This window comes from Capsicum annuum, chromosome 9, assembly GCF_002878395.1.
Source record: "Capsicum annuum cultivar UCD-10X-F1 chromosome 9, UCD10Xv1.1, whole genome shotgun sequence".
In the NCBI taxonomy this organism is placed as follows: Eukaryota; Viridiplantae; Streptophyta; class Magnoliopsida; order Solanales; family Solanaceae; genus Capsicum; species Capsicum annuum.
The window spans coordinates 125221658-125247893 of NC_061119.1; the positions used below are offsets into that span (position 1 = coordinate 125221658).

At 34.0% G+C, this 26236-nt stretch overlaps 1 pseudogene; it reads left to right on the top strand.

Moving 5' to 3' along the window:
• The window catches only part of LOC107841329, a 37519-nt pseudogene extending 11503 nt beyond the window's left edge, over positions 1-26016 (top strand).
• The last annotated feature ends 220 nt before the right edge of the window (positions 26017-26236 follow it).

Below are 26236 nucleotides of genomic sequence, written 5' to 3' on the forward strand. Positions count from 1 at the left end.
ATATGTGCATTTTAAATTCTTTTAAATCATCAAAATTATATGTTAATGGTTTTTGAGTTATTATGTTATTTTTATCTATTAATTCAATTTTTATAGTGGTTTTATGTTTTTTTTCATCCTTTTAATGGATCTTCACTATATAATTGTTCTAATTTTTTCTTAATTATTTCTATCTTACTTGTTCAAAATATAGTTATTTTCTTTTTATTTATTGAAAATACGACCAGTTCTATTCTATCTTCAGTATTTTTTATATTTTCTAATTTTTGTGTAATTTTTTCACTTCCTTCTATCCAATCAGTTCTCTTTCTTATTTTATTAGTAACTCTTTTTGCCCTTACTTTCTATTTACATGGTGTTGTAAACCACCAATCCATTCTAGTTATTATATGTGGGTATAATTTATCTTAAAACGGCATTCCTAAAAGTATATCTTTTGATGTTAGCTCATAATTATAGATTTCTTCTATTGTTAATATTTTATCCCATACTTGTGTTTTTACATTCTTAGCTTTATAAGTAATTAAGCTTCCTTCGTTATTAAATCCTTTAACTATTATTGGTATCTTTAATTTATCCCATTTACTTTTTGGTAAACAATTATATCTACATAAATTAGCTTCTGCTCCTATATCTATCATAGGCGTATAATATCTACTGCAATACCCTTCTACTACTATCTTCATTAATACATATATTTTCATATCACGTTAAAGCTCTTCTTATGAATAATTTCTCTCTGTTATATGTTATAGATAATTGTGCATGTTCCATACTATATGGTCTTACTTGTTCTAGCCATTTTATTCCTAATATTATGTCTGTTTTTTGCATTTCTTCCTTTATTGCAAATTCTATTTTTATTTTTCTAACTCCTATTATTATTTCTTTTTCTGCTATATTTTTAGTGTTTGTTAAGCTTCTTGGTAGATCTGGGCATATATTATTGTCAGATTTTATTTCCTCATTTTTTATTAGATATCTTGTTATATAATATTCTTCTTGTCCTGTATTTAAGAGTATTAAATATTCTTTTTCATTTATTGTTCCTGTTATGTAATATTGGTTTAAATTAGTTGTTGAACTTGTTTCATAACTTGTTCTTTTTGATGAACTTGATGATTCTGATTTTTCATAAACTATTCTTTTTTGTTGTGCTTATTCTATCATTTATTATTTCTAAATTTTCTTCTATATCTATGTCTCTATAACTATAATCATTATTACCAATTGTTTTTACAAATTGTTCGAAAGGACTTTCTATTTTTATTTTGTTAATTTTATTTTTTCCCATTTTTTTATGTTTTGTTGTTAATACATATAGATTTTTACATCTTACTGTAAATATTTTACTTCCTGGGGATAGTTCTATTCCTGATATTTTTCAATATAATACTAATGATTTATCTATATTTTTATCTATATTTTGGTATATTAAATTTCCTTTTATGGCCGTTATTAAACTTTTTTCTATAGGTTATATAATTCTATCATCTGTTAGGTATAATTCTATTGGTGTATTTATTCCTTCTCTGAAATATGCTTTTATTAATATCTCTATACTCCTAGGTGTACGTATTTTATTGGGTCTCTAATTTTTATATCATTTATTTCTTTATTAATTATCCTTTTTGTTACTAGTGGTATACTAGCTTTACCTTTTGCATATCTACAGTCTATTACATGTTCTTTTTGGCTTACTACATAGTATTCTTCATTTCTTTTACTAAATATATTTTTTATTGTTGGTATTTTAAATATTTTTTCTATACTTAAATCTAATTCTTTTCCTTTTATTTCATCAAATATGTGACTATCAAATTTTATTTTTTGATCTGTTCTTTCTTCACTTAAATATTCTTCCTTTGTTATTATTTTTATATTTTCTTCAGTCATTTAATTCATCTAATTCACTTTTATTTCATTATCTATTTCATTCTCTGAAATTTCATATATACTATCTTCACTTTCTAATTCGTAATCTATATAATCTATCTGCATATATTCTGTATTTTCTATTTTTATTTCTGATATTTGTTTATTTTTTGGGTTTTTAGGTAATTTACACTCTCTAGCTAAATGTCCTAATTTTCTGCAATTATAACAAGTACATTCTTTTATAGATTTCTTTTTCCTATATGGTCTTTTATGTTTATAATTTTTTACATAATATCTTTTTCTTGGTTTCTTATATTTATATTTTGATTTTTTGTATTTCTTATATTTCTTATGTCTTTTTTTTTCTTATAATATCTTTCTTCGCATCCAAATTGAGGTGCTATTTTATCTTTGCAACATGCTAAATTTCTTATTAATGTTTTTTCCATTTTTATTTCTTCTCTATATTTTTCATATAGGTTTCTATACCATTGTTGTAAAAATTTTATTCTTGCTCCTAGAGTATCTACTATTTTTGCTTCATCCCAACTCTTTATTATTTTTGAACTAAATGGTTCGGGTAATTTACTAAAATATAATCTTCTTATTTCCTTACTTTCTTCTATATTATATGGTCCTTCATAATTATATTCTTTAAATGCGCAAATATATTCATCTATGTAACACATATTACATATTGCTAATTTTAACATTAAATTCCTATTTGTATCTTTGTTTCATTTTGTTCTTCTTCTATTGTTGTCATGCTGCTAAATTCGTCTTTTATAGCTATTTCATATTTTTTTAATAATTCTATAGGTGTTAATTTAGTTGTAGTTGTTGATGATGTTTCTTCTGTAGGTTTATCGGTTCTTAATACCTTCTTGCTATTTTCAGTTAAATTTGAAAATCATAATTTCACTGTTCCTATTAGTGTTCTTTCTATATATTCTGGTGCATCTGTTACGTTTATAGTATTATCTAATAATTGTTTTGTCATATATCCTATCCATAATTGTATTGTTTTTTCTGTATCTATTATACAATCTAAGTCTAAAAAGTAATAATTTTTATTAACTATTTGTTTTGGTGTCCATTTGTCATATTCATCTTTTAGATTATATCTTTTAAATTTATTCTTATAATATGTAGGTTTTCTTATTTCTGATGTTCTAGCAATTATATTTTCATCTTCTTTTTTATCAAGAGTATTTATTTTTGTGTTTCTATTTTCTAAGTTTTCTTCATTAATTACTTCTTGTTTTTCATTGATTTCTAAATTTTTTGTATTTGTTAAGATTTCTGTATATGTTTCACTATCTTCCGAATTATAATTATCTGTTTCTTTAACATCTATTGTATTTATTTCTAATTTTTCTTTAAATTGATTTATCTCGTTTAATAATTTTTGTTCTATATCTTTTCCTTCTTTTTCTTTCTGTCTTTTTTCATACAAATCTTTTAGCATTTGTAGTTCTTTTTCTAATTCAGCAATCCTACTATTTTTAGTTTCTTCTATTTTTTGTATTTCTTCTGTAGTTTGTTGTTTTATTTTTTCTATTTCTTTTTTTCTATCTATTTCTTCATTTTTTTTCTATTCTTACCATAGCTGTCAATTTATCTTCTAATTTTAATTCTTCTTTTTCTAACATTAAATATAAATGTTCACCTATTTCTTATACCTTCTTCCTAGATTAGAAAATACTATTTTTATTTTTAATCCTTCATGGTTTTCATATATTTTTCATCTATTATAAATTCTTCTTTGTTCATTTTTATTTAATTGTTAATAGATCATGTTGGTATGTATATTCTAGACTATCTATTGTTGATTCTAAATTTGATATTTCTTCTTTTTGTGCATTTATTGAGTTTTTACTAACTCCGACAATTATGTTATATTGCAGTCTTTCTATCCTTATTTTTAATTCTTTACGTTTTTTAGATATTATTTGCTTTAATTCTTTATATTTTGGTAATTTTTGTACTTTATTCATCTAAATAATATTTTGGAAAATATCTAAATTTAGTTTTATCAAATAAGTCAGTCATAATTAATAAATTAATCAAATAATAAATTAATCAAACACATGTAAATGTGCACCCAATAACAATTGCACCATAGAACTTTTTGAGCTTGAGTGTACACATATATATTGATGTAATTTTAAAGAGAGAGGCAACCCCACATGTATGAGTAGGGCCACGTACACCCGCCAACTTCAAAAATATATATGTATATATATATGGACACACACACCTTGAGAAACTAGTATATATTTAACTATGCACTCTTACAAGCAGGATTGCGCACTTGAAGTGTTGGTTGAGGCTAATGCTGACCTACCTGCGACCCTAGATCGAATCCGACTTGACACATTTCCATTGTTATTTATTGTTTTAAGTTAAAGGGCTTAATACAATAAAAAGTGATGTATCCAGGATTCAAATCTGCGGCAGTTTGCGTAGCTCACACCACTAGTGACCAATCACTTATGACATTATTCCTTAGTTATCGTTGAAATTTTTTCTGATGCTTATGCTAAGATAATGGTATCTCGCGAGTTTGGAATTTTTTCTAACACCTATGCTAAGAAAATGGTGTCTTGCGAGTTCAAATATCGGGTCCATCTACGTTAAGAGATATAATATTGCTATACATAATATATAAAAAGAAGCTGCTCTCCGTATAGATACGCCCCTGCCAAAACAAGCCATGTTAGTGTGGCTTTAGATCATCTCCTTGGAAAGTTTAAAATTAGATTATTTCTAACTATAAAAATGTATCATTCTTTTTCCATAAAATGGGACATAGTATCATTCTTTTTTGTCATCATTTTATTTTATTATTCTTATAACTGCACAAATATGATAAACTCATGAAGATGAGGCTATAACTACTTTTATGTGGTTATAGATTATCTCATTTAGGAAGTGTAAAATAAAAAGTTTAAAATTAATTATTTAAATATATAAAGGTTCATCATCTCCCCCATAAAATGGAACAAAGATATCCTTTTTTCTCACACAAAAAGTCTATTTTCTTTAAAATCCTTGAAAGAGTAAATGTGGGAGACTCATGAAGAATCCAACTATGGATATATGTCAGGATGTGTTAGCTTTCCATGGAAATTTCTATAAGAATTCCTTACTTTACTAATTTTTTGGGGGTCATTTTCCCATGTGAAGATTGAATATACAAGCTGGTGACATTCATAGTCCTGGAAGAAATAGAATAAGGTATGAGGATATTACTCTGATTATGCTTTTACATATCAAAATTTGACATTAGTATCCAATTATTGATTGAATTAACTGGTGTGAAGCAAAAAAGTTGCTTTGTGAAGCTCTTGCCAACCTATACAAGGCGCTGCTGCTTTTTCTAAGCCACTGCCCACTAGTGGCTTATGCAGTGGTCGGTTTCCAGCGTGTTTCAATATGCCCAAAACTCATCCTATACAGGATAAACACTAGTTGCAAACTGATTTAACTTTAGAGTTCTGGGTCGAACCTACCCACGGAGAACTTACATTAGTTTACACTAACGAATATCATGAAGTGCCACACTCGAAAAATTTAAATAACAAAATATAGAGACAATTTGAGTATTTATAAACTAACAATTGAAGACTAAGTGCCTGTTTGGGATTGCTTATTTCCCCCAAAAAATACTTATTTTGAGGAAAAAAAACACTTTTTTTTTAAAATAAGGGTGTTTCATAAACTTGCTAAAGTTCTTTTAAAAAGAAGGAGAAGCAATTTTTCTTGCTTATTTTCTGCTTTTTTAAACAAGCAGAAACATAAAATTTATTTTTCATGAAAAAAATATTCTTATCGCTCTCACTCACACACACACACATTTTATACACACACATATATATTCCTTAATAATTAATTATCATATCTTTTAAGTTTGATTAAAGTTTAATTTTAAAATTTTAAACTTCATATTTACATCATAATTCTTTATTTTATTTTATGATTTACATATTATTAGTTTATTTTCACTCATTTTCTTTAAATAAATTTGAAAACATCATTGATGATGATCGACTGAAGAATATATAATTTTATATTTTTTATTATTAATGATAACAAGTGACAGATGAATCATGTTATAAGATTGTATTTTGATAACACTTGTAAATTCTTTTTTGAATATTTAATTTTAAATAAATAATTCAAGAAATATCATATGTAAGTTATTTAAGTAATATATCATTATTTAATATTATGTAGTTATGTATATAAATATTGATTTAAAATATTAGAATACATATTTTTTAATTAAATACAAATAAAATTTTACTTAAAAATATTATAATAGTTATTTAAAATAACGTTCCTCTATAACTTAATTTTATTAGTAAAAGTCTATTGATACATTTCCTTTTTTGTCATTTGTCTCAAAAAAGAACTTCTTGAAGAAGATTATCCAAACACAATCTATTTATCAAAAACACTTTTCAAATGAATTTACCAAACACAATTTTGTTTTCCAAAAGCACTTTTTTGAAAAGCTATTTTATAAAAGTGCTTCTCAAATAAGCAGTTTTGTAACAACAATCCCAAATGAGCTCTAAATGGAACATCTAACTAGATTAAGTGACAGAGTATTCGATGAGTAAAAAACCTAGGATAATGTTTTTTCGAATCATCAAGAACAACAATAACATACCCGATGTAATTCCATATGTGGGGTCTAGAGATGGTAGAGTGTATACAGATCTTACGACCTTAGATAGAGAGGCTGTTTTTGACATGTCTTTGGCTCAAGGAAAAGCATAATATAGCAAGACAAATGAAGAAGCCATGACAAAACACTAAAGGAAGCATGTTAGAGCATTCTTACGGAGGAATAGTAACTATAATAAAATAAAATGATAATTGCATTACAATAAACATAAACTAGTAACAGAAATAGAATAACAAGAAACTACCTGTGGTATTCATGACCACTAGTATGGAAGGATATGCAACAACACTCAACTAAGTAATTAGCCTTTTAACTTTATTCGTGTCCTCCATAAGCTTCCATCTAAGGTGAAGTACTTGATCAGCTGGAACTATATCATGTCTTACCTAATCACCTCTGCTCAATACTTTTTGGCATACTTCTTCTAAAATCATCCATAGCCAATCTCTTACACTGTAACGACCTACATTTTGGGCTAGTATGTAGACCGTCATTCCAACGCATTAATGTTCCAAAAGCCTTCCTATTGATTAATCCTTGATGAGCATTTAAAATATTTTTGGATTTTTGTTCCAGCAAGCCACCGCAATTCCCCCGCATCGCGGTGGAAATAGTGATGGAATCCTCACCGCATCACGATGGAGGCCAATTCAAAATTTGTCCAATTCCAGTAGGTCATCGCAATTGCACTGCATCACGGTGAATCCCAAAACAACAATTGTTAAAATCCAGTAAGTCACCACGATTCCACCGTGTCGCGGTGGGTATCGTAATGACAAGCTCACCGCGTCACGGTAAGGCCTTAAACGACGTTCAAGTTGCAGATTTTTAAATCCCAGGGCAGCTTGGTCTTTTGCCTAATCCCTCAAAACATGAAAACAAATGATTAATGGCATTATTGAGAGTAATATTCTCATTCTTCACCAATGCCTCTCAAATTAAAAACCCAAGTCTCTCCCCCATAGATCAAGAGTTCATCTTTGAAGTCAAGAATTTCAAGAACTTAAGCGAGATTTGGGTTCCACTTTTCCTCCTAAATAATCTAGGGTACGTGGGGTTTTTCTAAAACTACATGGGCTTGTTGAGAACACTTTGAATATGGTTTAAAGTTTAGAAATCATGAATTTGCAAAGGAGTTTTGATATTTACATTTACAATTGTGCATTATGAACTCTTTAATAATATTATAGCTTTGGTCTTGAGGCCTCTCCTTAAAAAAAATTGAACTCTTCTCTCCTTAAAAAAAATTGAACTCTTACTTATATCTATAAAAATGCATGCACTTGATGAATTTAAATGTTGGATTGAGAGCATCAATTATTGGAAATCCCTCTCTTGTTTAAAGATTTCTTATTTTCGTAAGTCATGATTTATTTGAATGTATTTTGCGAAGTATGTTTCAAATACCTTTATGATTGTTAAGAATTGATTATGGTTTTACCATGAATAGGGGATATTGTATTTGGTGTTAATGGTTAAAGATGTTTATTAAGAAAGTTACACGTTTTGTCATAAATTTCATGGCCACCACATGTATGTTGAAAAGCTGAAAACGATGAATTTTACATTATTTGACAAATGCTTTGAAGTATGAATATTCTTGAATTGTTTGAAGTATGGTGGTCCAAACTTTATGTTTTGAAAGAGAAAATTATAAATGATATCGAATGGCTTATATACGACTTGCAAGTCTTGGTATGATGATACCAATTCAGATAATGCCACAGTAATAATGCAGAACAGAACAAAAAGTAGATTCTCATTCAGATTATCAGATTTTGAACTTAGAATGATTCATGTTTAGAAAAGGCTAAAATTGGACTTAAAGAGAGTTAGGTGGTTACCCAAAGAAGGCTTGAGTTCAAGAAACTTATTGCCCAAAACCGTGTTTTACCGATACAGGTTCATTACTTCCCCAAGAGGGGGGATTATATGCTGGCCTAGTGCCTTGGGGTGTATCAGATTCAGATACTTTAACCCTTGCGGCAAACTTGGGTTGGGGGCTTGACCATTGAGTTAATGGCGGATCCCATAGTGCTCGTGGGAAAATTTTAGATATGTAGGTTGTATTTGCTAAAGTTCAATCGATCGAAGCCCTTCTTTTATTCGATTCCGCTTCTTACGGCCGAAAGCCACTCCTTCTCTGAGGTGGCTCGCCCATCTCTTCTTAAGAGGTGCCACCTAGCTCATAAGTAATACAGAGCATTGAATTACATTGACAAGATTGTTTTAAGATCATTTGAGATGGCCTATGTATTTCAAACTATTTTATGTATAGTGTTTTATGACTTGCTCTCGCCTATATTATATATGTATAAATTCACTATTTTGGATTGCTCTGTGTACCAGTACAATTATATTGACCTCCTATATTTTAGGTTTTGAGGCTCAGTCTAGAGGTCCTGTAAAGCCGTAGAGTTTTTCAGACAAGAGTGAAGTGTGCAGTTGGTGAGTGTTCTTTAATCAGGAAAGCCTATTTCTTTTTGGTGACTTGTCATTTATTTTGGCTTAGGTCCACTGGCGGCCTTGACCCAGTTTAAAATAGTTTGTTACCTTTCGTATGTATTAGAGATTTCATAGTCTGAAATAGATGATGTTCAAATATTGATGGATTTCTTTCTGTATTGTTAGGATTGAACTCAGAGTATAACTATGAATTCCGAAATGAATTATATTTCCGCATATTTTCTTTATTATTTGAGTATTGTGCATGATTACTAGGAGTAGAAGGGCGCCCGGGCCTCCATGGTTCGGGATGCTCATTACGGCTAGGGCCCCAGCTCGGGTCGTGACACACCTCTATGAATCTCCTCTTAATATTTCTGAACTATTTCAACCTTACTTATCTTATCCTCAAACAAGGTCACTCCCACCTCGTCTTATATACTATTCTTTCTTATTTATCGCTCGTAGTATGTTCACACATCCATTTCAATGTCCTCATATCTAGAACTTTCATTTGTTGGACGTGAGAGTTCTTGGCTGGCAAACATTCCACTCCTTACATTATAGTTGGTCTAAGCACTTGTATCAAGATTTGGGATGAATAAATGATGTGCTTCCCAAAGTCTCGCTTTAATTTCTCTATTGATTATGAGTTTTCATGCTACTGCTTATATCTCTTGATTCAACAATAACAAAAACAAACCCAGTGTATTCCCACATAGTGGGGTCTGGGGGGTAAGATGTCCGCAGTCCATACCACTGCTTCAAGAGAAGTAGAAAGGCTGTCTCCGATAGACGCTTATATCTCTTGATTATTAGTAATGATTTTCTAATTTTATTTTGGAATGAAACTCAGGTGGTAATGCATTCAACTTACCTTATAATTATAATAAGGCTTAGTTATCAATTGTATTTAAATCAAAATTAGGATGGATTCAAAACTCTTCGAAGCTCTTTTTTGTTTCACAAATATTATTCTCCTCCTTGGTAAGTCTTGATATGAGCGGGATGGAAGAGAGAGAACTTCTATATCCAGTAGGAAATAAGGATTTAATCAAATTAATCCCTGAATATTTGCCAGAAAAACTCATTCGTGTGACGCTCGTGCTCCGCCAATAATTTCAGTTCATGCTTTGTGTGATGCTGAGCTATTTTTAAGTTCTCTTTCTAGACAAAATTTTCTTCCTTCTCATAGTGCTCATGCGGTATGTGGTAGTCCTTGTGAGCTATCTTCAATTGATTTAATTTGTATTCCAAATATTCAAGTTAGCTTTAGTTCATCCTTTCCAACTTTCTTACGTACTAAATATCTCAATTAAGAATCGCTCTTGTAAATTTTGTGTATAAACCACTAAGAGAACCATGAATGCATTGTAAAACACTAACAGCAAAACATCACTTGCCCCATGCTTAAGAATCCAAAGGTCACCTTTGGATGTTGTTGTGAGGCATTGATTACAATAGTTCCCCAATCTAGGTTTTATGGATGGATTCAATCTGCTCTAGTTCCTCTAACTCTATCAATATTAACAAGATGTCGTAACCACTTAAGCTTGGTTTAACAAAATGAATGTGCCAATTAGGGATAAGTATTTGTTGTTCCTTTTTAGTGGAAAACAATCCTATAAATCAAGATAACCGAACATTACAAATTTTTGTCATACCGAATACACCATTTTATTAGCTTTCATGCATTGCACACTTTGTTCATCCAAGATGCGCAGAGCTAGGTTTATGACAGAGATGGAGATCCCTTCTATTTCTTTAATGTACATGACTTTCTGATACAAGTATGATCATGATCATGACACTTTTGAGTATTTTTGAAGACTACTCACTAAAGGGCCCTTTTGTCATTTTGTCTATTATTGTAATATAGTATAAATAGAACATGGTAGTGTTTATTTCTTTAGTTGATCATTATTATAGAAGAATACTTCTCTTAGAGTGAGAGAGAGTCCAATTGAAACTAGGGCATAACATAAGGGTGGATTCTCTTGTGTGTTACGTTTTGCTTGATACTTTGGTGCTTGGGTGGTGGACGCCTCTCTTGTATCAATTTTAATAGTTAGGTGTTTGTTCTGTGAAGTTTTAAAGGTCCAAGAGTGGAATATGCTCTTGGGTTGTTAAGACTACATCAACACTTGTCTCACTACCTATCTTATATCTTGTTTTAGTTTTGGCTTCTTGTGTTGTTAATGTAACCCATTTGTTCTTGTTGCTATTGTAATATTGTGGAGCTTCATCTTGTGTTGCTAAACTTGTTGTTGGCTGGCTATTTTGGTGTATTAACACCTTGTATCCTCTTCTTTCTTGTTCTAGATAGTGAATCTGAGAGAGGTCCCCATTTGGTCCATGATTTGTTGTGATTTGTGGACTATTTTTGGGTGTGATTTCGTGTTCCCTTGTTTGTTTCGTATCATTTGGTATCAGGGCAAGGTTTGATTTTGTTCCAACAAAATCAATTTTGGGATTATTATCTTAAAAAAAAAAGTTACTGTTCACGTTTTTAGGGTCTTTCAAAAAACTTGATTTTTGTATGTTTCTAGTGTTAAATCTTGTTCCCTAACACTATTAGAGTATAGAAATTGAAAATCCCAACAAAAAAAGAAGTGTCAAAATTGAAAATCCCCCAAAAATATACTAAACTCGATTTTGATCCTAGGTTAAATTTTAAGTTTTTGATTTTGCATTTTTCTTGTGTTTTTAGTGTTAGATTTATGTTCTCTAACACTATAGGAGTATAGGCTTCGAATTTGAGCTAAATTGGAGGTTATTTGAGCCATCCACCAATGTTGAGCTTGAGTTTGTAGAACCTTGAAGGTGAGATCTCATTGTGGGAGGTTGTTTTGAAATAACGTGTGTTTTGTGTTGTAGGTTTTGCTTTGTATTATTTTGTGTGACGTTGCGGACTGATTTGGTATCTTGATTGGACCATAACTTGAAGGGTTATTTTCGATACCACCACAATGGAACTCGAGGCTTCAAATGCTCAAACAATGGATAATAATGCCATCAATCTCATTTTGGCTTGTCTTGAAACTATGTCCCGAGATGTGGCTAGGTTAAATGTGGGTCTTAAGAAATTAGATACGGATGTGGCATCAATGAGTGGGAGATAAGAATGTGTGGAAAGCCAAAGGAGTCGACCTTCTACCCCTCAAAACATTTTCCCAACTAATACTCTCGACACCTTGCACCAAATGCAATATACACCAATTGCCATAAATCAAACCAATCTTTACTCCCGAAGCCGAGAACAAGATAGACCAAGCCATCCTTCACTCCACCAAGTCCAACAAAAAAGGCTTGGAACCAAAATACCATCACCCAACCCGAACCCTCCCATCCAAACTCCACTTGACCAAAGACCTCACTATCCAAATTCAATCCCGCCACTACAAGATCTACTTAACCCAAATAGACCTATCCATGTTGAAGGCTATAGTAGGGGAGGACAACATGATGGTTATGGGCCATATGATGATGTTTACTTGAGGAAAGAAAGAATGAGGTGTAGACATGGGGAGTTAGGCTGAGAGGTGAGAGATGGCCACCTAAACCGAGATGTAGGTCTCAATTCTATCAAAGTGAGCCTTCCCATTTTCAAAGGTGAGAGTGATCCCAAAGCCTACTTTGCATGGGAGTCATTTTGTGACAAGATCTTCCAACTTAATGATCTCACCAAAAAAAAAAGTTTTTATGCTCTAGCTCACTTCGAAGGGTATGCTAATACATGTTGAGAGTATGTTAAACGGTTTGGGAATGAGATGATTGGGGGACAACCTCCTTCTTGGTTTTGATTGAAGAACCTTATGCAACAAAGGTACTTGCCCTAGATTTATAGGCATGAGCTCCTAGCTAAATTGGACAATTTGAGGCAAGGGAACAAGAGTGTCATGGCTTAATACGATGAATTTCAACAATTGATGTTGAAACTTGACAACCGAGGCGAGCAAGTAAGTCATGACATTATGCGGTTCAAGGTTGGGTTAAACAAGGACATCTCCACTCGCATGACGCTTCTCAAATTCGACACCATAGATGGCATCTTCCATGCGACTTTAGAGGTTGAGAGGGGACTCAAAGATAACTCATTCATGGCTACCCAACCCGAGGCCACCAAGGTTGTCCAAAAACATCCTCTAAGGTATGAAGGTAAATTGAATTCTACTTCCAATCCCAAGGGATTTCAATGCTTCAAATGCCAAAGGTGGGGGCACAAGGCTAGTGAGTGCCCAAACCGGAGGAATGTGATCCTAAGGGAGGAAAAATTGTACTATCTTGGGGAAGAAGTAGTAATTGAATCGGCTAAGGTTGATGGCAAGCCTCAAGATGGAGAGCAAAAAAAGGTTAAAATACAAGGCGAGGAAGATGTAGAAGATGTGTGGTCGTGTGAAGGATATTGTGAAGTGCCTTTGTAAAAGAGGTAAGGTTATGAATTTGTGGGAAAATTTCTCTCAAGATGGAGAGGATGATACAAGTATGATCATGTCATGACACTTTTGAGTATTTTTGAAGACTAGTCACTAAAGGGCCCTTTTGTCATTTTGTCTATTATTGTAATGTAGTATAAATAGAACATTGTAAGGTTTATTTCTTTAATTGATCATTATTATTGAAGAATACTTCTCTTAGAGTGAGAGAGAGTCCAATTGAAACTAGGGCATAACATAAGGGTGGATTCTCTTGTGTGTTGCATTTTGCTTGATACGTTGGTAATTGAGTGGTGGACGCCTCTCTTGTGTCAATTGTAAGAGTTAACTGTTTGTTGTGTGAAGTTTTAAAGGTCCAAGAGTGGAATATGCTCTTGGGTTGTTAAGACTACATCAACACTTGTCTAACTACCTATCTTGTATCTTATTTTAGTTTCGGCTTCTTGTGTTGTTAATGTAACCCGTTTGTTCTTGTTGCTATTGTAATATTGTGGAGCTTCATCTTGTGTTGCTAAACTTGTTCTTGGCTGGCTGTTTTGGTATATTAACACCTTGTATCCTCTTCTTTCTTGTTCTAGATAGTGAATCCGAGAGAGGTCCCCATTTGGTCCACGATTTGTTGTGATTTGTGGACTGTTTTGGGGTGTGATTTCATGTTCCCTTGTTCGTTCCGTATCACTTTCTCACAGAATCTGCTTCCACAGTTGCTCGAGCGAATCCAATCCAATTCCCTAGCTAGGTTTGAAAGAAAAGAGGAACTGCAACTCGATAGAGAGGGAGAGCCCTTCGTACTAAGGGGATATTCACTAGGCTCTCTCAGGATTCTGTCTTTAGTCAGTTGGTAAATTTCTGAGTGTTAGTGCTCATGGCCTTGCTTCCTTTGTTCTCACCAATGAGCACTGAAAGTCCCAGAACTTATCATTTGGCTGGCTGTCTTCCGCAAGGAACCTGAGCTGTTGGTTAGGCTAGGCCAGTTAGAACCTCTTAGTTTTCTATTCTGATTAAACTAGGGATTATCGGTATTGTTGGGGAGATTGTTCTTCCTTAGCTGGCTTGTTAACCATGCTCTCTTTTGAAGGTTTCATTCTCTTACCAGCTCTCCCAGCCAAAAACCAGCTAACCCTAAGCTTGCAAGAACTCCCAATCTGATAAGTCAGTCACACATCCTAATTGGTGAGCTTATGCCGACGATAGTTTATTCCCTGCTCTTAGTTTGCTTTAAAGGCACTTAGAGAATTAAAATGTTTTTCAGCAGAGTTTAGATTTCATTAGCTCAATAATTAATGGATTGATTTCTTTGTTTAATTTGGAGGATTTTAGTGAACTCGTCATCGGCCATATATGTTATTAGTAGTTCATGTGTACATCTAGGTAAGCTGCCAAACTATGACAGATGGAGTTGACATCCTTGAGCCGTGGAACTTTAATATTTCATATGACAAGTTGGTGATCGCTTCTGGAGCACAAGCGATGACCTTCGGGATTAAGGGTGTAATGGAGCATGCCATTTTTCTGCACGAGGTTCACCATGCTCAGGAAATTCGTTGGAAACTACTTTTAAACCTGATGCTCTCTGATGTTCCTGGTATGTTTTTCATGCTGATATTCATTTGAAACAACGGATATCTAGAGTAAGTAATAGACTAATTTATAATTTGGTAATGGGAATAGGAATTTCAAAGGAAGAAAAGTGTAGACTCTTACACTGTGTAGTTGTTGAAGGTGGGCCAACAAGAGTACAGTTCAACGGTGAACTTAGTGACTTTATCATGAGGGATGTTCATCAAAGATATGCGCACGTCAAAGATTATATTCACGACACATTGATTGAGGTAAAAAGCTTATTACAATTTTTTAAATGGCTATGCATCTCTTTATTGTTTTTCTTTGGGTTCTTTTCTCTTGAGTAATCTTACTATCAGTTAACTTGACCTGCTATTACAGGTTATCCAATTATTTATATAAAAATTTAAAAAGAAAAAATTAGGTAACCTGCAATAGCAAATCAAGTTTACCTGATAGTGTAAAATATTTCGTACACTGACGATGCACAAAACTTAAATTCTATATAATAATATTCTATTTTGACACATTAAATGATTATGTAGTGCATACATGTATTTTTATGTACTATAGAATGTTAAAAATTGGAGACATCAGCTATTTTCTCATAAGAAATCATTGCTTCACAATCTTTAATTTGTGTAATGACATTTTTTGGGGATAGTGGTTGGCATATTAAAACGTGCAGTTTCAACTTATCAAAAGAGAAGTACAATTTCACAGTTTTCGTAATATACAAAAGCTGTATACTTGATAGTTTTTTTAAAACTATGGAAATAGAAAACTTTTTTCTTGATTGTTTACCTTCTATAGAATTTATACTATTATACAAGGAAAGGTATGAGTAGGTTAGTTATAAAGCTTGGTCTGCATAGATCTGCTGAAGCTATCCATGATAGAAGAGATTAGGTACTTAGAATTTTCCTGATGAAGAAGTAATTTTGAGAGTTCGTTGAAGAGTTGAGATGTATCAGATTAAGAGCCTATTTAAATTTTAACATCAACATACCTAGTGTAATCCCACAAAGCGGGTCCTGGAGAGGGTAGAATGTACACACTCTTTACCACTACCTCGGACGAAGTAGAGAGGCTGTTTCTAATAGATCCCTGGCTCAGAATAAAGAACAGTATAAAAAGACATACTAAAAACAAAAGATAGGATGAAATAACACACCAATAAAGAATGACAGGAACAAGACACCCACAAAGTAGTACTATAAACTATCTATTTGAAATCATAAACATCACCAAAATACCACGACTATTCAACTACAAGACACACGCAAAGCACTACGACTACTGGCATGACCATAAACAAAGCATCCCTTCCTACTAGCAAGGATGTACACCCATCTACTAACCCTCTACCCTAATTTGCATCCTCTACACCTCCTATTTAGGGTCATGACCTCAGTAAGCTATAGCTGCTCCATTTCATGTCTAATTACTTTCCTCTAATACTTCTTCAGCCTACCTCTACCCTACCTAAAACCATCTTATAGCCTACCTCTCACACCTCTGTACTAGGGCATCCGTGCACCTCCTCATCACATGTCCGAACCATCTTAACCTTCTCGTATTTGTCTTCCATCGAAGCCGCTCCCACATTCTCTCAAATAATATCATTTCTAATCATATCTCTCATACTAAGACCACACATCTAATGCATCATCCTAATCTCTACCACCTTCAACTTTTGGATGTGGGAATTCTTGACAGACCAACACTCCGCTCCATACAGCATAGTCGGTCGAACTGTCACTCTGTATAACTTGCCTTTATATTTTGGAGGCACTTTCTTATCACATAGAACGAAAATGGAAAGCCTCTATTTCATCCACCCTGCACCGATATGATGTTTTACATCTTCATCATTCTCTATAGTTCCTTGTATCATAGATAAAAAATACTTGAAACTATCTCTCTTTTGAATGGTCTAGGAATTCTGCTTCACTACCATGTCATCCTCATGAGTTAAATCACTAAACATGCACTCCATATATTTCATCTTGGTCCTGCTCAACCTAAACCATTTAGAGTCCAGGGTTTGTTTCCAAATGCTTCACTTATCATTAAATCCTCTTTGGGTCTCGTCAATTGGAAATACATCATCAGTAAATAACATAAACTAAGGCACCTCCCCTTGAAGATGCCGTGTCAAAACATTCATCACTAAGGCGTATAGAAATGAGCTAAGAGTCGATCCTTAGTGCAACCCTATCAAAACATGAAATTGCTCTTAATCTTATCCCACCATCCTCACACGAGTCTCTACTTCATCGTACATGTATTTAATCGTCCTATTGTATGCCATCGAAACACCTCTAGTTTCTAAGCACCTCCAAAGATTTACCATACGCTTTCTCTAGATTGTTGAACACCATTTGTTAGTCCCTCTTTCTTTCTCTATACTGCTTCACTAATCTCCTCATGAGATGAATGGCTTCAGTAGTCGAGCGACCTTGCATGAATCCGAACTGATCATTGGAAATAATCACGATCCTCTCTAACCTCAACTCTACCACCTCTCCCAAACTTTCATAGTATAACTCAATAATATAATACCTATATAGTTGTTGCCTAAGTTTCTTGAACTTGGGTGAGGGTGTTTGATACTGGTGCGGATCTAGAGGTTGGATCCTTCACGATCTCAATTTAAAGATCTGGGGATATGGATATACGCATGGATACGGGTGCAGGGATTTGGAAAAATATAATATAAATATCTAAAAATAGAGTTATAAAACATAAATTCTGAGATATTATGTGGAAAACATGAGGAGAAAATATTGTTTAAGAAGAAAATCCTAAAAGGAGATAAAAGGAAAAACAATAACATAGAAATTTCTATGTACAATTTATTCCATTTTCTTCAATTTCACCTTAGATTTTGTTTTGATTATAGAATTTCTTAAATCTTTTCAGATTTTCCCAGTCGATTTTGGTCAAAGTACCCAAAATCAGTTGACTAAATCTAGTACGTATCCCATACCCTCACCCACACCCACATCGTGTCGACATGTGTGCGACATCAAAAGTGAAAGAGTCTGAGTAACTTAGGTTTTTGCAACTCTAAATATATCTCTATGTAATGGAATCATCATAATCCATCTCCAAGCTTTTGGCATCTCTGTCGTTCTAAAAATGATGTTAAACAACTCGGTCAGCCACTCCATACCTTTCCTGCTAATGTTTTTCCAAAAATCCACTAAAATCTTATCTGATCTAGTCGCTCTACTCCTATGCATCTTGCGAATAGCACCCTTGACCTTCTAACGTTCAACCTTTATAGTCTAAAATAACGCTAATCACAACACTCCTTTGAGTGCTCCAAGTCCCTTAATACAATGCATTTGTCTCCTTGTAGTTCAAGAGACTATGAAAATAAGACTGTCACCTCTTCCTAACAAGGATATCCTCCACCAAATTTTCCATTCTCTCCCTTGATGCACTTTACTTGGTCAAGGTCAAGGCCTTTCCGCTCCATAGCCTTGGCAAGCTTATACAATTTTCTTGCCTTTCTCCTCTAATTCTGCATACAAGGTTCTGAAAGTAGTTATTTTAGCCACCGTGACCGCTAACTTAGCCTCCTTTCTAGCACTTATACTCCTCCCTATTCATCTATTTTTCCTCTTCTTTCTCACTCTCAACCAAGTTTACATAGGCTTCCTTCGTAGGCTCCACCTTCCTTTTAACTTCTCTATTGCACCGCCAATTATTTTGGTAGATCGACCTCTTGAGACACCCAACACCTCTCTATTTGTCTCCCTGATGCAATTGGAATTCGTCTCCTACCTACTATCCATGTTACCCTTAATCTCCCAAGCCCCTAAAGTCACCAACTTTTCTCTTATCTCCAAAGCACTCGTCGGGGTCAAGCTACCCCCCTTAATTCTTGGTTGATCCTCCTAACCCCTCTTCTTACTACCCTTCTTGATTTCCACGTCCATTACCAAAAGTTTATGCTGGGTCGAACGATTCACACTGGATATGACCTTACAGTCTTTACATATTGCTCCATCACCCTTCCTAAGAAGCAAAGAGTTTATCTAAATCATGGCCACCGAATTCCGAAAGGTAATCAGGTGTTCGTTTTTCTTCGTGAAGCTCGAATGCATTGCCACCAACCCAAAGGACATATTAACTATGTTGCTTGAACTCGGTGGTTATACAGTCAAACCCATCCTGACGCGACACTAGTGTGGACGTCGGTGCAGGATTCATCTCAGATTTGGTCAAATGAATCCGGAGACATTGACCAACATCAAGAAGAAAGTTTTCTTTGTTGTCGATAAGGAGAAACCGACGACTGTAATTGTTATTGTAATCATCGTGAGAAAATTGGCGACTGTGATTCATCGGCAGAAGAGCTATCATCGGCGGAAGGGATCGTTGAAATTTTGATGGGAAGAAAGAGAAAATGATAGAATGCTTAGATCTGTATTGTCGGTGCTATCTATTGAGTGATTGTTTTTTAATAATTATAGTTTTTAAAAAATAAATTGTAATAAAAAGGTAACCTAATTCATTTAGGTCTGGTGAGTGTTTGATTTTCCAAATACTACTCCTAATTGAAAAAAATTTACTTTTTTTTATATAAAAAATACTATTCCTAATATAAAAAGTAACTAAAATAAATTACCTTAAAAGTGGAAAAAGTAAAGAATATTTTTTTAGGAATAAAATTTCCTTGAGACATAGGAAAAAGTAAATTGGAATGGTTGTTTAAATGTAGGAAAAGTCCAAAATTGTCTTTATAACTCTATATTTATAATATTAATTTTTTTCTAGTCGAATCCCCACACTTGTATCCATAATCAGATTTGCACCCCTGAATCTTAAAATTTAAATTACCCATCTTGGATACCTGCACCCGAGTCCATGCAACATAGCTTAGCAAATGAAAAAGTGAAGGTTCTCCTTCATTCATTTCCTCACAACTAAAGCCTCCATGTACATAGTCATGACTCCCGATAATGATCGAATGTGTCCATTGAAATTCCCTTCGATGAAAAGATCTTTGAGCTCGGAAAACGTCTTCTCCTTGTCCAAGTCCGCTTGCGGGATGTAGGCACTAACAATGTTCACAGTACATCCTCCAATGACCAACTTAATCGTCATAAACCTGTCGTTGACCCTCCTAACCTCCACCACTTTCCCGCTGAGCTCTTCATCTACTAAGATAGATACTTGCCCTATTCCTGTGCCTCTCACCCCCCGAGTACCATAACTTTCACCAATCCATATCCTTCGCATTAGAACCTACCTATATGGTCTCCTATACATAAGTTGGACACAAACTATATTAATCCTCCTCTTTCTAAGAATCTTCATGATTTCTATGGACTTACTTGAAGGGTCGCAATGTTCCATGACCCTACTTTCAACCTATAGGATCCCTTTACCCACATACCCCTACTATCCCTCGCCCCTAACCCTTAAATTGACCCTAATCCTGACAGCCCCGACCCCTACCTCCTTACCTCATCCTGATCCTAAACCCAACCCTGCTTCCGACCTCAACTTATGACATGACCCTAGTCTACCATCAAGTATCAAAGCTACTACTCAAAAAGAAATAAAAATAAGAAGGCCTATAAACATTCGAGCAGCGACTATCGAAAAGTTGAAAGCTACAAATACGAGATGTCCAAGCACTAGAGTTAGAGAAACACAAGTGTTCCAACAAACCTAAGGCAACAATCTGAACCTATACGTAACTATGAAGACAATATAAAACACAAACTAGTAACATTGGCAAAATTAACCACTCGTCTCTCTCCCCTTAAAAAAAAAGGCGGCCCAGTGCACTAAAGCTCCTTCTATGCATAGGGTCCGGAGAAGAGCCCTACCACAAGGGTGTATTGTGCACAACCTTACCTTGCATCTCTCTCCCCTTGACATGTAGAAATGGGAGGTGCATATAAGAGTGGTGAAGTCTTAGAAAATACCACTTTAGTTCTCCCCAAATATTTTCTAAGTGCAGTAGCATAACACTAGTAGAATAACACTGATACCCCTTTTGAAGGTGAGAGTAACCCAGAAAACACACTACAATACCTTGGAATCCAACTTGGTAAAAGGTGGTTGAGCTCCTCGAACATAACATGGGCTTCCAAGCACCTTAGGTTCCATAGAAAATAGTGACTTTCGTAGAAAAAGGAAATTGTAAGGCACATTACTACCGAGCACAGTAGATGGCATGCTATTATAGAAAAAATAAGTCTCAAAGAACTCATTTGCCCAAAATTTCTTAGGAACCTTCATTTGGAAAAAAGTGGGGAGCTGTCTCCAATAGATGCCTATTCTTCTTCCTTAGCAGCCCCACTTTGAGAGGGTGTAGCAGCACATGAAAACTGATTGAGAATACCATGTTGTCTTATGTACGACTGAAATAAGTTTGGCATATATTCTTTAGCATATAACTATTAGAATAAAGCATTGAATTGAGTCTCGACTTTAGAAAAAGAAAAGCACAAAAGTGGGTAAACACTTACAGAGCAATTCTTCATAAAAAAATCCAAGTCATTTAAAGAAAAAACATCTACAAAACTGACAAAATACTTATGTCCAGTTTTGAGAACAACAGGTGATGCCCCCCAAACATCAAAATGAACTAACTCAAAAGCTGACTCGGGCGACTTATACCTTAGGCCTACTGAGCTACGATGGTGTTTTGCAATCGACATGACTCACATTTCAATGAAGAAATATTCTAAAACTAAGAATAAAGTTTTTTTTAACAAAGGTAGAGAAAGATGTTCTAATTGACAGTGTGCTTAAAATAGAGATACGACACTACAACAAACAAGAAATTGAGAGTCCCATTTATCTAGGATATAGAGATCATGAGATAAATATCCTTTATTGATGATATTATTAGTCATAAGATCTCGGAAGAAACAATGATTGGGAAAGAATGAGGTATAACAATTAAGGTCTCTTGTTACTTTACTAACAAAAATCAAATTAAAGGACAACTTTGGTGCTTATTTTAGATGATAGATGATAGGGTAATAGAGGAGGTTGGTTTAACAGTCCCAAATCCAATATTGTTACAAGTTGATCCATCAGCTACAGTAAGCGGAGAGGGTTCTTTATATGATTGAACGCAGGAAAAAAATATTAGGATTACCTGTCATGTGATTTTTAGCACCAGAATCAATCACCCATTTTCTTGAAGAGGTGATAAGACATATTTTATCTAAGAAAAAGCATACTGAAGTGGATTCCTTTAGTGATTTATCATATTGAGAGAATTTAGCAAACTCTTCCATTAAAATTTGAATTGCCTTGTCATTCATTTTCGTCACAGATAGATTGACAAAAGAAAGAGTTCAAAATGACTGACGCAATAATTCTTCTCAAGAAAATTTACACAATTAACCAGATTAAAAATATTCCCAATTATTTAGTAAATTAGAGAGTTCAACTAAAAAAACACTCAACCAAATTAGAGTGTTAATATAATCAATAAAGGAAAAAAATAACCAGTAACCAGAATGTCTGAATTCAGCTAAACAAGGGTTGTTTATCCAATCACAAAATTGAGTTTCTTAAACCTAAATCATTGAGTCCCAATAACAATCGAAGCAGGCGAGCAAAATCAGAGTTCTCCATATAGAGAAATGAACTACAGACCTGCCAGAGAATGCATCAACATGTGAGAGGTAGTGTCGAAGAACAGGTGGTGTGTGGCGAACACTCGTTTACTACCAGGTTGTCGGAGTTGTTTCTTTCAGCCGGGAGTTTTTTTCTGTTCCTTCTGAGGCAGTCGATGAGTTAAGCTTGTCACTCTTTATGGGTGACCCAAATAGCCAAGACCTTTCTCTGGCTGCCAAGAAAGGTTTTAAATTTTGAACAAAGATTTTAAGCCCTAGGCTCTGACACCATGTAGTATATTAGAGTATGCTTGATATCTCATTCCAAGAGGTATGTGATATAAATACATGTACATGAGGGTCTAGCAAAGGAAAGAAAGAAATGAAATCCTACAAATCTGCCATCTATATATATGTTCTGTACATTCCTAGGAAATAGACTATATTCATTCTGTAGCAGGAATTAATTTCTCGCATATGCACTTGTTTCTCCTCCATGAAACTTCCTTCCCATAATTTTTGTCATTCACTCCATCTTTTTTGTTTCCTGATTGTTTTCATAATTTATCTAGGAGGCAGACATGAAAAATTTTCACATTTCCCCCCCATTTCATAATTTTCATATGCCCATTCAATTGAGCATGGCGGTAATAATTGTTATTTTTGTTTATATTTGATATTCTGTCCTCATTTTATTTCTGGATCCAGTTACTATTAATGTTTGTTTTCAGTCAGGAGTTCATTTTGTACAAGGAGTTGTAAAGGATGTTCAACCTGAGAAGATAATTCTTAGTGATGGCACAGATGTCTTATATGGACTATTAGTGTGGTCCACTGGTGTCGGTCCCACACCATTTGTGAACACTTTGGATTTACCAAAAGTTAGGGGAATGTAAGCCAAGATTTAGAATTGAAGCAAATCACTTATATCTGTATCTGGATATTTATAATTATTGCACTTGTTAAGATCTTTCTGCTCAGCTGAAAGAGATGAGGTTCTTCTTTTTGGTGATTGTAAACAATCATATCTGCCAAAATCAACTCTACCTTATGTTCTCCTGCTTGTCAAGTTCTACCTTCACTAGATGGAGTTTATCGAATAGATAGCTGGGATACACCACATCGCTCTCTGTTTTCCCTCATTTCGTCTTTCTGAAGCTAACCTTATTTTGCTTAGTATTATTTTTTACAGTAACAAATAACAATTAATGCATAGTAGTTGTTGTATACTGATCTCTATAAACTACGGGATTGGAATTGATGAAAGGCACACGTCCCATCAGTTCAGGATGTCTTCTAGATTAGTGATTATAGTGGGTTCATTAAAAGTACAGGCAGACAAGTTCTTCCAGCTTTGGCCCAAATGAGTTATCGCCACTATACATTTCAAAACATATAGAGTTGTAGAAGTGTGTCAAGTTTGAAGATGATGTCACAAAGTCATAAATTTCTTAAAATGGAAAAGCGACAAATATATCCCTAACTATGATAAATGGTATACATATACCCTCCATCATACTTCGGGTACACATATGCCCCTACCGTTCATGAAATGGTATGTATATGCCCCTCACACTAACTGTAGGGACATGTGTATCCAAAGTATGACGGAAAGTATATGCATACCATTTATCATATTTTGGGGTATATTTATCCCTTTTCCATTAAAATATTTTAATCTCAAATAAGTAACCTAAAACCACTACCCAACCCAATAAATCCATCGAACCCAATTCAAACCAACTCGACCCAACCTCTATTATTTGTTCCAAGTTTGATAATCTCTCTATTTTTTTATATGTGAACCCAATCAAATTACAATGATTGATCGTTGCTGCTAATTGGTGTTTACTAGTTGGAGGGAATGGAGATTATGCCAGAAGTGATCGGAGCTAGGGGTGCAATGATTGTTCGCTGGTGGGGTGTTTTTGGTTCGACAGAGATGATGGCTATATGGTGTTGAATGATGGTGGGTAGTGTTTTTTGATGGAATTTTTCTAGAAATTAAAACGTGAGGGGTTTAATTTATTTGGTGTTGTTTTTGGGTGGTATGGGTTAATGGATTTTTTTGGAAATTGGTAGTAGTGGAGTGGAATTTGTGGTGTATTTGTTCAATTGAAATGAAAGAGATGGTGTAGCTAGTTGTTGTTCATTGTATTGTTGTTATTCTGGGTGTATTTTTGTTGATGTTGTTAATGGAGAATTAGAAAAGGGTGGTTGTTATTCATGGTGGGCGTACTGTATATTGTGTGTGTATCATTTTAGGGGTGAGAAAAATGCATTTGTTAGATATGCGTCTTTTAGGTTTTAATTGAGACCGGGTCGGGTAGTAGGTTTGAGTTAATTATTTGGAATTAAAAATTGAAAAAGAAAAGGGACAAATATACCTCAAAAATATGATAAATGATACATATATATCCTCTGTAATACTTTGTGTACACATACGTCCATACCGTTAGTTGGAGGGGCATACACTTACCATTTTTGTAATGATAGGGGCATATATGTACCAAAAGTATGATGGAGGGCATATACATACTATTTATTTTAGTTAAGGGGTATATTTATCACTTTTCTATTTTTAAAATGATTGGGCACCAGGCTAATTATATAATTTATTTTATGACATCATCGATTCACTTGAATATGAGTAAATGTAGTGATGTGCTGCTTATTTAAAAGCTTTATTATAGATAATTGTGTAAAATTCCGTTTCCACATCTTATGCTTTCAGGTATTGGAGATGGCATTTCCATTTTTTTATCTAATTAGTTATTTTGTTGAGTGCATGATTCTGTTAGGTAAGGTGGAGAAAATTCATAGAACTCGTTGTCTAATAGCACCACACTTAGTATGTTGCATATTTTATTGGACGTATATGGTAGACGATGAATGTTCTATTACGGTTGAGACATAGTGTGTCTGAACTAATTGCAGCTTTGAAAAGTAAATGGGTCTAGTTCTCTTGATGTACCATTCTTTGGTTCGATCAGGTTGCAGAACACCAGGGAAAATATCTGGCAGGTTTGTTGAACAGGTTGGGTAAAGATGGTAGAGGGCGTGCTAATTCAGCAAAGGACATGGACCTCGAAGATCCATTTGTCTATAAACACTTGGGGAGAATGGGTACTATTGGTAGATATAAGGCCCTTGTAGACCTTAGAGAGAGAAAGGTCTTTCTCATTTTTTAGATATGCCTCTTACCTGACAAAACTTAGCTTATTTATTTCATGACTTATTGTAGGTAGGGAAAGGTCTCTCTTTGGTAGGATTCACGAGTTGGTTAATTTGGCATTCAGCATATCTTACTCGGGTTGTAAGTTGGCGGAACAGATTCTATATTGCAATCAACTGGCTGACAACTTTTATATTTGGTCATGATATAAGTCGTATATAAACTTAATAAACCTTCCATCAGTTTAGCTCAGCATGGTAACTATGAGGTAATATACATGTGCTTTTTTCTCCTCTGAGTTGATTTCTTGAATAGGAGGTTAGCTTTATGAATTTCTTTTAGTCGGATTAAGCTACCTTATGACTTGTAGAAATTCATTAAAGGTTCTGATTCTAGGTGGTTTGTAATTATTGAAGAATGCCTGATTTGAAGGAGTTCATGC